A 12,605-nucleotide genomic window follows, 5' to 3' on the forward strand; every position below is an offset into this window, starting at 1 on the left:
TTTCATGATTATGCATGTTTGTAATGGGTTTTGTTTTTCTTGTCTTCTCAGTGAGAGAGGGGGTGGGGTAGAGGAAAGGGGAGAATTTGGAACTGGAAATAAGATAAAATTGGGAGAACTTTACAGAAACAACTTAGAGGAGCAAGAAGAAAATTGCTTTTTGGATCTATGGATAAGGAGAAAGTTCATGACCAAACAAATGATAGAGAGAATCACACAAGATAAAATGGAAAATTTCCATTTTATAAAATTAAGAAGTTTTGCACACCCCCCCCCGAATCTAATAAAATAACAATTAGAAAGGAACACAGGTGACTAGACAAAAACTTCACAGCACTTTTTTTTCTGGTAAAAGTCTCATATCCAAGGTATCTAAGGAACTAATTCAAATTTATAAGAGCCATTCCCTAGAAAGCAGACTGTTTTCAAGGAAGAAATCCAACATATAAACAATCAGAAAAAATGTTCTAAATCTCATATAATTAGAGAAATGCAAATTGAAAGAACTCTGAGGTTCTACCTCGCACCTATCAATCACATTAGCAAACTTAACAGAAGAGGAAAATGACAAATGTTGGAGGGGTTGGGGGAACACAAACACAACAGTGCAGTCTTAGTGAATTTATGAATTTGGTGTAGCCATTTTGCAAAGTAATTTGATATTACGGCTCATAAACTTTACTAAATTGTTCATACCCTTTGACCCAACTATGCCACTACCAGGCTATTCCTCAAGGAAAGGGGGAAAGGATTTATATATACAAAAAATGTAAAGTAGCTATTTTCATGGTAGCCAGAATTTGAAAACCAAAGGGACATCTTCCTAATGGGAAATGGCTAAACAAATTGTGGAATACGTGTGAAATGGAAAATTACTGTGCCAAGAGGAAACTGGGAAGACCTCTTTAAACTGATGCTAAGCAAAATGAGCAGAACTAGCAGAAGCAAGGCCTCCTACTCCTCCCTTTCCTTTTCATACCTGCTCCCTACCTCTCTGGAGGCTCTGCTTAGTATATTGCACCGTGGGTGACTGCTCTGGCAGCATGTGAATAATGCTGGTTCTTTAAGGGAGAGTGTCTGGCTTTTTTTTCTTCTGTAAGTGTAAGATGCCTATCCTGGGAACAAATTGCATCAGAGGTTATTTCTGAGTTCCAACTGCCTGTGAGTATCTCTGTGAAATTCCTGGCTTGGTGAATACGTGGTTGAAGAGAGTAGCATTTACAGCATTTGAACTCTGAAGTTGTGTTCCTTTAATTTCTTATTTTTTTTTGTTAATGTTTTCTGTTTCTTACATCACTATGGTATCCCATGTATCCTTCCCCCATCCTGAGAGTCATCCCATATGGCAAATAGTACTTTTTTAGAAAAAAAAAGTCAGCACAACTAATTGAATATTGAGAAAGTCAGAAAACATATGCATTGTGTAACATCTGTAGACCTCCCACCTCCAGAAGGGATAGTTGGGGGCTTCTCCTCATATTTCTTTGAGTCCCACTTGACCTTTATAATTTTGTTACATTTACTTTTAATTTTTTTGGTGTGTCATTCTTTCCATTTAAATTGTTATAGTTACTGTATACATTGTTTTCTTGGTTCTGCTTACTTCACTTTGCATCAGCTCATATAGATTATTTTGTTTTTCTATATATATTACACACATCATTACTTACAGCACAGTGGTATTCCATTACACGCATGTACTATAATTTTTTATTCATCCCCTAATTGATGGCCATCTATTTGTTTCTAATTCTTAGTTATCTCAAAAAAAGTGTTCCTGTAAATATTTTGGAGTATATAGGGACTTTTCTCTGATCAGTGGCTTCCTTGGTGTATAAGCCCAGTAATGGAATCTCTAATTCAAAGGATATGGACATTTTAGTCACTTTAGTTGCACAGTTCCAAATTGATTTCCAAAATAGCCGTACCATTTCACAGTTCCATCAAAAAAGTATTATTGTGTCTATCTTTATAAAACCCCTTCAACACTGACTGTCGCCATTTTTTCTGTCATTTTGTCAATTTGCAGGGTGTAAGGTAAAGCCCCAAGTTCTTTCGATTAGCGTTTCTCTTCTTATTAGTAATTTAGAGAGTTCTTTCACGTTTCTGTGAATACCTCACAACTTTTCCTTTGAGAATTGTTTGTTTATATTCTTGACCATTTATCTATTGAGAAATGTCTATTAGTCATATATAATTATTAATTGTTTATATACATTGGATACCAAACCCTCATCAGAGAAATATGATACAAAGATTTTTTACCCTTCAACTGCCAACTTTCTTATCTTAGATGCACTAATGTTGTCTGTGCAGAAGCTTTTCAGTTTCAGGTAATCAAAGTTATCTGTCTTATCTTTTATAATTGTCCCCATCTCATTTGGTGAAGAATATACCTCTTACCCTTGGCTGCGAGAGATAAATGACCTGTTTCTCTTCTAATTTTTCTGATTTATTCTAATATTTATGTTTATTCAAACTTTAATGAACTTTTATATTAAACTCACACATACATTTAGAGATGAAATGTGGGGTGAGGTGTTGGTCTAAATCTAATTTCTGCCAGATTACTTTCCAGTTTTCCCTGCATTTTTTTTTATCAAATACGGAGTTTTTCTCTAGGCAACTTATGTTTTCCACTACATTAAATACTGGGTCATTGAGTTCTACTGTTTCTGAATCATCCTTGTTTTAGTCTGTTCCACTGATCTATCTCTCCATGCTGTCACCGATACCAGATGGTTTTGATGATTGTTGCTTTTTTAATAGTTTGAGGTCTGGACATGCTATTTCTCCTTTATCCCTACTTCTCATAATTTTTCTTGATATTCTAGATCTTTTATTCTTCAAATGAATTTTGTTCTTTTTATAAAGCTCTTTAAAGTATTCTCTTGGTAATTGGATTGATGTAGCATTAAAGGTATAAATTAATTTTGGTAAAGTATTGTCATTCTTATTATATTAGCACAGCCTAGCCAAGAGCACTGAATATTTCTCCAGCTAATTAGGTTGTTCTTTAATTCTTTAAATAGCACTTTGTAACTGAAACTATACAAGTCTTTTTTTGTGCTTTGGGAGGTTAATCTCAGATATTTTATGAATTTTGTAGTTATTTTGGAATGGGATTTCCTTTTCTATTCCTGATTCTTGTTTGTGTTTTGTTAACATATAGAAATGCCATTGATTTTTGAGGATTTTATTTTGTAGCCTGCAACTTTGCTGAAACTATTGTCTCAATCAGTACATTTGCTGATTCCCAGGGTTTTCCAAATCAATCATCATACCATCAGCAAAAAGGAATAGTTTTATCTCCTCCTTACATATTATTATTCCTTTAATTCCTCTCTCTTGTCTTATTGCTATTACTAGCATTTCCAGAACTATATCAAATATTAGTGGGGAGACTGGGCATCCTTGCTTCACTCCCATATATATATTGGGAAAGGTTCTGGTTCTATTGCATATGATGATTGCTTTTGGTTTTAGATAGCTGCTTTTAATGATTTTTTTTAAAGTCCCTCTATTCCTATACTTTGTATGGTTCTTAGCATAAAGGAGTTTTATATTTTGTCAAAGACCTTTTCTGCATTTATTGAGATGATCATGTGGTTTTTGGATGTTTTAGTTATATTTAATTGTTTTCCTAATGTTGAACCATTGTTGCATCCCTATTATAAATCCCACTTGATCATAGTAAATGATATCTTGGATAAATTGTTCTAGTTTGTTTGACAGGATTTTGTTTAAAATTTTCTAGTTATTGTTTATTATTGACATTGGCTTATAGTTCTCTTTCTGTTTTTATCTTTTGCTGATGTAGGTATTAGTCTGATAGAGATCTGTTTCATACAGGGATTCTGGTGGGATTTTTCTCAATTTTTGAGAATAATTTATGAAGTATGGGTGTTAACTGTTCTGTAAAAGTTTGCTAGGGGGCAGCTAGGTGGTACAGTAGATAGAGCACCAGCCCTGGAGTCAGGAGGACCTGAGTTCAAATCTGGCCTCAGACACTTGACATGACCCTGAGCAACTCAACCCCATGGCCTAGCCAAAAAAAAAAAAAGTTTGATAGACTTCTCTTGTGAAACCATCAAGTACAGGAGTTTGGTTTTTTCCTTTGGTAGTTCCTTTAGAGCTATCCCTAGTTCCTTTTCTGAGATAGAGTTATTAAAAATCTCTATCTGGTCTTCTGATAGTTTGGGTTTTTTATATTTTTGAAGGAATTCCTTTTGTGTTCTCAGTTTTGTTAACATGTAACTTTGCATAATATGTTCTGATTTTTCTTTGTTTTTTTCTTGTTGTGCCTATTTACTGTTTTGTTTATCTGGTTTTCTGCTCTCTTCTTTTTAATCAGATTTGCTAGGGTTTATCAATGTTATTAGTCTTTTTAAAGAACAAGCTTTTAGTTTTATCATTTTACAGGGGTTTTTTGATTTCCAATTTATCTATTTCCCCTCTAAGTTTGGGTCTTCTTTTGTGCTTTCTTTAGGTTTGTAATTGATTTTCTAATTTTTAAATACACATTAAATTCATTAGTCTTCTCTTTTTCTATTTTGTTAATACATGATTATAAGGATATGAATTTTCCTCTGAATACTGCTTTAGTGGCAATCCAGACATTTTTGTACACTTTTTCCATCATTATTATTTTTCTACATAATTATTTTTTCTGTGATTTGTTCTTTGACTCACTCATGATTTAAGATTTCATTGTGAAGTCTCCATTTGAGTCTTTATGGCTTATTTGTGGTCCCTGAATCAATTTCTTATTGAATTATAGCATGTTAAGTACTTATTGACTATTTCTGCCCTTTTACCCTTGTTTGTAATATCAGAGTGCCCTGGTATGTGATCAGTTTTTGTAAAAGTTTGTTGCAGTGCAAAGAAATATGTATAGTCTTTTGCTGTCCCATCTAAAAGATTCCATAAGTCTTTTAACTTATTTCTCCAGCAATTAATTCAGTTCCAGATTTTCCTTTTTGTTTATCTTTCTGTTCAAGTTATCTAAAACTGATAGAGGGTTATTGAAGTCTCCTGTCACTATTGTGTTGTTGTTTATGTCTTCTTGAAGCCCAGATAATGTTTCCTTTGTGAATCTGGTTGCTAAGACCAAACAGAGATAAAATAAGAAGAATATAAGTTTATCACTGGTACTATTTTGTTGTCTATGGTTCCTCCCAGCATAATATAGTTTCCTTTTTTTTGTCCCTTTTTAAAAATATTCTTGCTTTGCCTGACAGCATGATAGTAACACTTGCTTTTTTTGATTCATTTGATGCATACTCATTTTTCCCATTCCTTCAGTTGTGTGTGTGTGTGTGTGTGTGTGTGTGTGTGTGTGTGCTGTCTTTGTTTTTTAAATGTGTTTCTTATAAGCAAGAGATTGTAGGGTTTTGTTTTCTTAACTAATCTGTTACTCTTTTTCTTTTTATTAGATTGTTTAATACATTCCCATTTAATGTTATAAGCATTAGGTTTATATTTTTCTCCCTCTATCTCCAAAGTTTTGGGGAGAGGGAAATGATTTTTCCCCCTCTTCTGCTATATAAACACAGTATTATGTTCCTCTAGTTATTTTAATATTTTTTTAAGGTGGCCCTGGTGCCACTGATTCTTTTATCCTCCCCCTATCCCCTCTTCTCATTTGTTACTCTTTCCCCCTTAGACTATTTTGTTTATTAGTTCCTCTCTCTTGATTTTGTCTGGGTATATATTTCTTGCCCCTCCTTTTTCCTCCTAGTCAGGTAGATTCCACTTCCTCTCCTTCCCTTCATCTCATCCTGTTCATTAGTTTTCTAATTTCTTTTTTTGCTTCCCTTTCCAAAAAGGATTTCTTTCACTCTCTTTGTTATCCACCTTCTCTTTCTCTTTACTCTAGATCCTCATTCTCTGATTCCTGACATCTATAATCATCTGATTTCCTTCTTTTCTCTGTACTCTTCATACAATCAAAGATTTCAAGATATCCATTCTACCTTCTGCCTTCCAGATGCTTTCTGCCATTGCCCTGTAGGGCTTACCCCATGGATTTCCCTTTTCCATTTTGTTTCACTCTCAGAACAATGCCTATTATTACAGATGGCAGAGAGTATAATGCTCCATGTTAGGGCACCCTACTTCCGGTACTGGTCTATACCCTTTCTTGTTGATCTTTTTTTTTTTTTTTACATTTGTCTCTGAAATCTCTTCTCTGTGTCACTCTCTCACTTCTCCAGGTGCCAGATGCCCCCAGAGATTTCAACTCTTCTTCCTCCCTGGACAAATAGCCTTTTCAGGCACTAAATCCCCCAGGCCTCTTCCAGTGAAAGGTCCTAATCTCCCTTCATCCATCTAAATGTTCTCCAGTGAAACTCACTCCCACCTCCAAAGTAAAGCTTCCTAACTTTCCTGTCCCTTAGTCTTTCTCCCCTCCTCCTCACCCACTCCCCTGTTAGGCTCTTCTCTTTCTGAGACCACATTTTCCTCACTGCTAGACCTTGTCTGACCCTGACACATCTATCACTCCTCTTTATCCTCCTGTTGCCCTCCCCCTCATTTCATGTACCCTCCTATGTTGTAATGTAGTCCCACAAAAGAAGGATTCACCTGTAGCTAGGGTGTTGCCAGATTCTGTCCATAATGTCCCCTGTTCCCCTGTTCACTGTTATCTCTACCAGATTTCTGCATTCAACCCTATATCCTTGTGTACTTTTAGAAAGAAGTCTCTTAGTGGTCTTTCTGTCATCCCTGTCACTGTGGCTGTCTATATTTATTCACTCCTCCTGCATTTCTCTTGTTTGTAGTGTTCAAGATGCAAATAATTCTTTTCAATTCTGGTTTTCTTTGTAAAAATGTTTCACTCTTATTATTGAAGGCCCATCTTTTGTCCTGTATGATTAAGTTCAGATTTGCAGACTAGCTTACCCTGGGCCATATTCTGAGCTCCAGTGTTCTTTGGAACACGTTTTATTTCCTCCTTTTTCCAGTGGGTGTGGAATAGTCTGGTGTTATTTGAATATTCTATCATTTGTATTTGGAGGCCTTTCTTGTTGTTTCTGAATTAGATTATAAATGTAATTGCTATGTGTCTTGAAGTTTGGGCTCCTGGGTTTCTTTCTGGAGGTGACCTGTGAATTCTTTCCATTGGAATTTCATTTTCTATGTTCAGAAGTTCTGGGCAGTTCTATTCTATTATTTCTTCCATCATGGCATTAAGGTTTTTTTGTCCTGTCCTATTCTTCTGAGAGAACTGTAATCCCTGTATTATCTTTGTGTACCATCTTTGAGATTTATATGTTTTGCTTGCATAGTGAGCATATTTTCTTCTAATGTTCTTTTTTGCTTCTCTTCTAGGTTGTCTTTCACTTCTCTGTATTTGCATTCTCGGTCTATTGTTCTCTCTTTTGTTTCTTTAGTGAGGCTTGCCGTGGGAGATACACACGTTTCTATTCTGCTCATTGTTTTTGCAGTATAGTACATAAATTCTGTTCTCATAATTCTCATTTCTCACTCAGGAACACGGTATTGTAGTTCCGTGTTCTCCTCAAATCCACAGGGTCCTCTGTCTCATCAAGTGTTGGATCATTTTCCTTTGTTTTGCTGTATTCTTTCATAGATGCCTGAACTTGTTTACTAGATCTAGAAGCCATATTTCCTTCTGTTGTTACTGTTTTTTTCTATTGATATATCTATTTTATGTTCAGGGCCTTTGAGATTTCTTCTTCCTGGAATCTTTGGTACTTTCCGCCTTACCCTCCCCCATACACCTCCTTATTTTCCTTATCACTCTCTTCTGACTCCCTTCCCTCTACTTATGGTTTCATAATCACCTGGGCTGGATCTTAAAGCCTCTCAGCCTCCTCCCACACTGGGCAATTCATGGTTCAGCAACTTAAGTCTCTGTCCCAATTGATTTCGAGTGGTCAAAACTGGCCCCAGCTAGATTCCGTGTTCTTCTCTCAGACTTAGTGTAGTGCTGCACAGCTCCACCCTACCCCACCCCCACCCCCACAGTATCCTGTCCTGGTGATCTGTTCCACTCCCTCAGTTCCTTGGTTTGCTGGCCTGGCACCAGCAGTTCAGAGCCTACCTTTCCCAGCACAAGTAGAGGCTGATTTCTATGGTACCTGCATTGGTGCTTCCAGGTTTCAGCCCCCAGCAGGCATGAAAAGAGCTGAAGTTACTTATCTTTAGCACATAATTATGTTTTGGAGAGGCTTGAGAAGTCATGGGGTTCAGAGAAAATGTCTATTCTACCACCTTGTTGCTCACATCTAATTCCTTGTTAAATAAAGTTGGTTTTGTTGCAGTTTATAGTTCCCAAATGACTAATATTTTTTAAAGAATAAAAAATTTATTTTCAACCATAACTCCAATAATGATAAAATAAAGACATTTTGTTATTGTTGCTCAGTCAGCATCCAATTCTTCGTGACCCCATTTGAAGTTTTCTGGGCAAAGATACTGGAGTGCCATTTCCTTCTCCAGCTCATTTTACAGATGGGAAACTGAGGCAAACAGGGCTCAGTGACTTGCCTAGGGTCACACCGCTAATAAACATCTGAGGCAGGATTTGAATTCAGGAAGATAATTCTTCCTAACTTCAGGCCCAGCACTCTACTGCCATAGCTAACTGTTCCAAATAAAGACATTCTTATAGATTACATACAAACCTAATTTTTATATTCTTATTTGAGAGCTTGCTTATATTCATTAGAGTGATACAAACCTTGATGTTACTTATGATCATTCCAGATGGGAATGGAGATAGGCTACTGCTCTTCTAGTATCATAGCAGCAATAAGTCAGAAGCCTTACCTAAACCATGCCCAAAGCTCACCATCCAGCACATGATGGACATATTAAAGAGAAACTATGAAGTATTTTTTTCAATATTCTCATTTCAAACAGTGCAGCAAAAGCAACAGCTACATGTCCTTTGAGTTCTTTACTACCCATATGTGGAATTTAAAATTTCCAATACTTCTCTATTTATAGCCCCATGGAGCACTGGTTCAGCAGAAGAGTCAAAAGTAGGAGTTCTTTATTTTCTAATCATTGCTAAGAGCTTGAAAATTGTCTTCATTAATGGACCTGCAACTTAGGTCACTGCTACTATTAAATCTCTGATGACTTGAAAAGCAGCAATGATGGAACTTAACTGAATCTTCTCATTTGTGCCAACAAGAAGTCTATGTTCAACATCTGCCATTTCGAACGGTAAATGCATTTGAACTGGAGGTAGAAAGTCAACTTAATATACAAATAAGTTTATCTCTGTCATCATGCAAAGGACATCATGCAAAGCCAAACCCTTTGGAGTTTTCAGTTCCATGATATTCCTGTATGCTCTGGTAAAATCTTGGTTTAGCATCTAGTCCAGAATATTGGTGATGTCAGACTTGAGTGGGTAGCCTGTGTGGGTATACACTGTCTCTTTTGTCACCCTCCCAAAATCCATATTTGTGCTCTTTAAAATGTTAGAGCCTTTTGCATATCACCACTAGAAAGGGTGATGGGTTCTTTCATTCCTTTTTACTTATGTCAACATTTTCTTCTATGTATACTCTATGCAAAGAGCATTAACTCTGGAGTCAAGGAGCTCAGCTGGTATCTTGTACATTGAAATTGCAGGGTAGGGATGATCTTTGATGGATAATCACAGATGAGTAGAACCTGATGTCATCAGCAAATTTCGTATTCTTCTCAGGGTATTCTGAGCATCCTAGGTTATGACATCTGCCTCATCCAATATCACAAGTTCAAAACTTTCCTTAAATATTGTCCTTGTGCTAACAAAGTTCAAGATTGGTCCCTATACTATACCTCTTACTTGGTCATCTGAAGCATTCAATTTTAGGATAATAGAGTTAAACTCTTTGTCTTTGTAAAGTTGCTTGGTACAAGCCAGGATAGTGGATGTCTTTCCTGTTCCTGGTAGAGCCATAGAGGAATAGATGTAGCAGTCCAAGCTTCACTGATAAATTTTTGAATAGTGGTTATTTATCAAGAACTCATCTCTTTTTCCCTTTTCCCTTTCTTCCAAAAATCTGAGTATGCAGTAGATTGTGCAGGTGAAGTCCTTCACTTCCAGAAGCTATTAATGGCTGCCTTTAAGGTGGAGGCACATGACAGAGGCAAACATACATGTGCTCACTTATGTGACTGCAAAAGAGAGATCCTACACAAAGTTGAATTTTTAACCCTATACTTGGGGAGAAAATGGATTAAACCTCTCAACCATATGATTTATGAGAATTCCTGAGTGTTGCGTCTGTCAGAGCTCCAAATTCGAGACCAGATTTTTAGTCAAAGAAGGGTACTATATAGATAGTACCATCCTGGAATCTAACTATCCAGCAATAAAATAGTGATTTCCTGGGCAGCCTTGTGGGCAACTCCAAATTCAAGAGTTTATGGAGTCAGATTTCAATCAAGAGAAGAATTTCCTAAGCAGTATGTCTCTTAATAAGAGAACATGTATGTGGTCATCGGCATTGGGAAGAGCAACAACTTAAAATTAGATCCATGATACAAGGAAGAAAAGGACCTAGACTTTGCTCCCTACTGTTATTATGAGTTATTCTTATGGTGTGGGAATAATATGAACAAGGGTATTGTTAGTCTAGCAGTTTCAGGTATGTTTCCCTTCAGATGGGAGTCCAAACAATAAGATGGTACTGTAAATATGGAGTGCTTTAGGACACTGCGTTAAATGGAACCCACTGAAGAAATGGGAAGACGGTGGGGTCGTGAATGTTTGTGGTTATTATGAGTCCTTTATGTGTTTTCTGAACTGGTTGTGTGATCCTGTGAGGTTGTTAGTTTTTGTTTTTTGTTTTTTGTTTTTTTGGCTACATTTTCTACATGCGTAGCTATATTTGCTGCATTTTCTGTGGGGTGGGATAAACACTCCCCTGTTCCCAATAAATGCATATATGTTTACTTGAAGGTTTGCATAGGACCTAGGTACTCTGTTGTCTGCATTTGTGGGAATCAAGGCACAAGCTACATTCTGAAATTTCCCATGGGGAACTCTTGCTGGGAGCATTATAAACCAAAGAAAGGATAATCTGAGACTACTGCTAAAACCAAACCTGGTCTGTATGAGCCCAGGACCTGAGATTTGGGCCATGGGTTACGTTTAGTTATCATCTGTGATAGAACCAATATCCATTAGTTTCCCCTTCTGTTCCCAAACCATACCCATAACAAGGATTAGTTTTCCCTAAAAGGCAACAAAACTGTCCCTGGGTCCAGATTAGTCCCTATTTCCCTTGATATAGCTTCCTTGTCACCTATGGGCCAAGTCCTACTTACGTGAAATCTCAACCCTCCAAACTGGTGGATGTCTGAAGATCATACAAATCACTACACCACACCCTGACAACCAGATGGAACGGAACTGAGTGTTTAGAAGCAACATGCTATTGTATCTTTGATGTATATCCTTGCTATGTTAGGGATAAATAAATCTCCTTTAGTTGTCTCTTCAATATGCTCACCAGTGTTTCATTCCATCCCCAAATCTGAATAGGGTGTCAGTGTCAGGTCCAACCCTAAAACCCTTTATATGTTTAAATGTGACAAAATCAGACCTCAGGTTCCCAGAGTAGAAATAATCCCATCACTAAAACATAGTAGGCATCCACTAAGAACTTGTTTAATGAATATTAAATAAATGAATAGCTTATTTTGGATGTTGAGCTGCTTCTGCATTGAAGTGATACCACTGGACTCCATTCCTGACCTCTATATCTGGAAGAGACAGATGTGTCACAGCCTGAAAAAAAAGGAAATACTGCGACCAATGGGATTATGTTCTGAGATAATTATTCAATAAATGCTGTATTCTCCTCCTCTCCTGCAACCAACAGAAGACAATGTTTACTCTAAGACAGTCTTACACTTAAACTTTCACCTGCAAATCACGTCAGGAATACTTGGGTACAGCACAGATGAATTACATTCTAAGATGATGTGAAACTCAGTTCTAAGCGATTTGATTATTCCTAGGCATAAACACAACCTTAGGCTCATAATGTGAGCATTTCTCCTTGTTCCCCACCCCAACTCTAGGATACAGTATGCCTTCATCTTCTGTTGTTGTTGTTCAGCCATTTCAGTGACGTCCAGCTCTTGGTAAAGATACTAGAGTGGTTTGTCATTTCCTTCTCCAGCTCATTTTACAGATGAGGAACTGAGGCAAATAGGGGGAAGTGACTTGCCTAAGGTCACATAGCTAGTAAGTGTCTGAGGCCAGATTTGAATTCAGGAAGATGAGTCTTCCTGACTCCATGGTTGGCACTGTGCCACCTTGCTGACCCTTCCTTAATTCCAAGTAACTCTATCTTTACCCTTTATATGAGACACTTTTAAGAAATCTAGATGTGACATTGCTCCTTTTATACTTCAGAAGACCTATGATTTCACCCATGTATGTACCAAAAGATATCACAACCCATTCATACCTTAGTAAATAGTTCTACAAGTAATTGAGGACCATGAAAAATCATTAGCTGGTGACCTCTGGTGACAAGCCTTTCTGAACTTAGGCAGCTTGATTCTCAGACAACAAAAACAATGTCCATTTCCAGGGACCACTAAAATTTGGTCTGCACTAGTAT

General features: G+C 36.9%; 1 pseudogene; it reads right to left on the reverse strand.

Moving 5' to 3' along the window:
* Positions 1–9,079: 9,079 nt before the first annotated feature.
* On the reverse strand, positions 9,080–9,981 carry LOC144454378 (replication factor C subunit 5 pseudogene; annotated as a pseudogene).
* Positions 9,982–12,605: the final 2,624 nt, after the last annotated feature.

This window comes from Phascolarctos cinereus, unplaced genomic scaffold, assembly GCF_003287225.1.
Source record: "Phascolarctos cinereus isolate Bilbo 61053 unplaced genomic scaffold, phaCin_HiC Scaffold_726;HRSCAF=1367, whole genome shotgun sequence".
NCBI lineage: Eukaryota > Metazoa > Chordata > Mammalia > Diprotodontia > Phascolarctidae > Phascolarctos > Phascolarctos cinereus.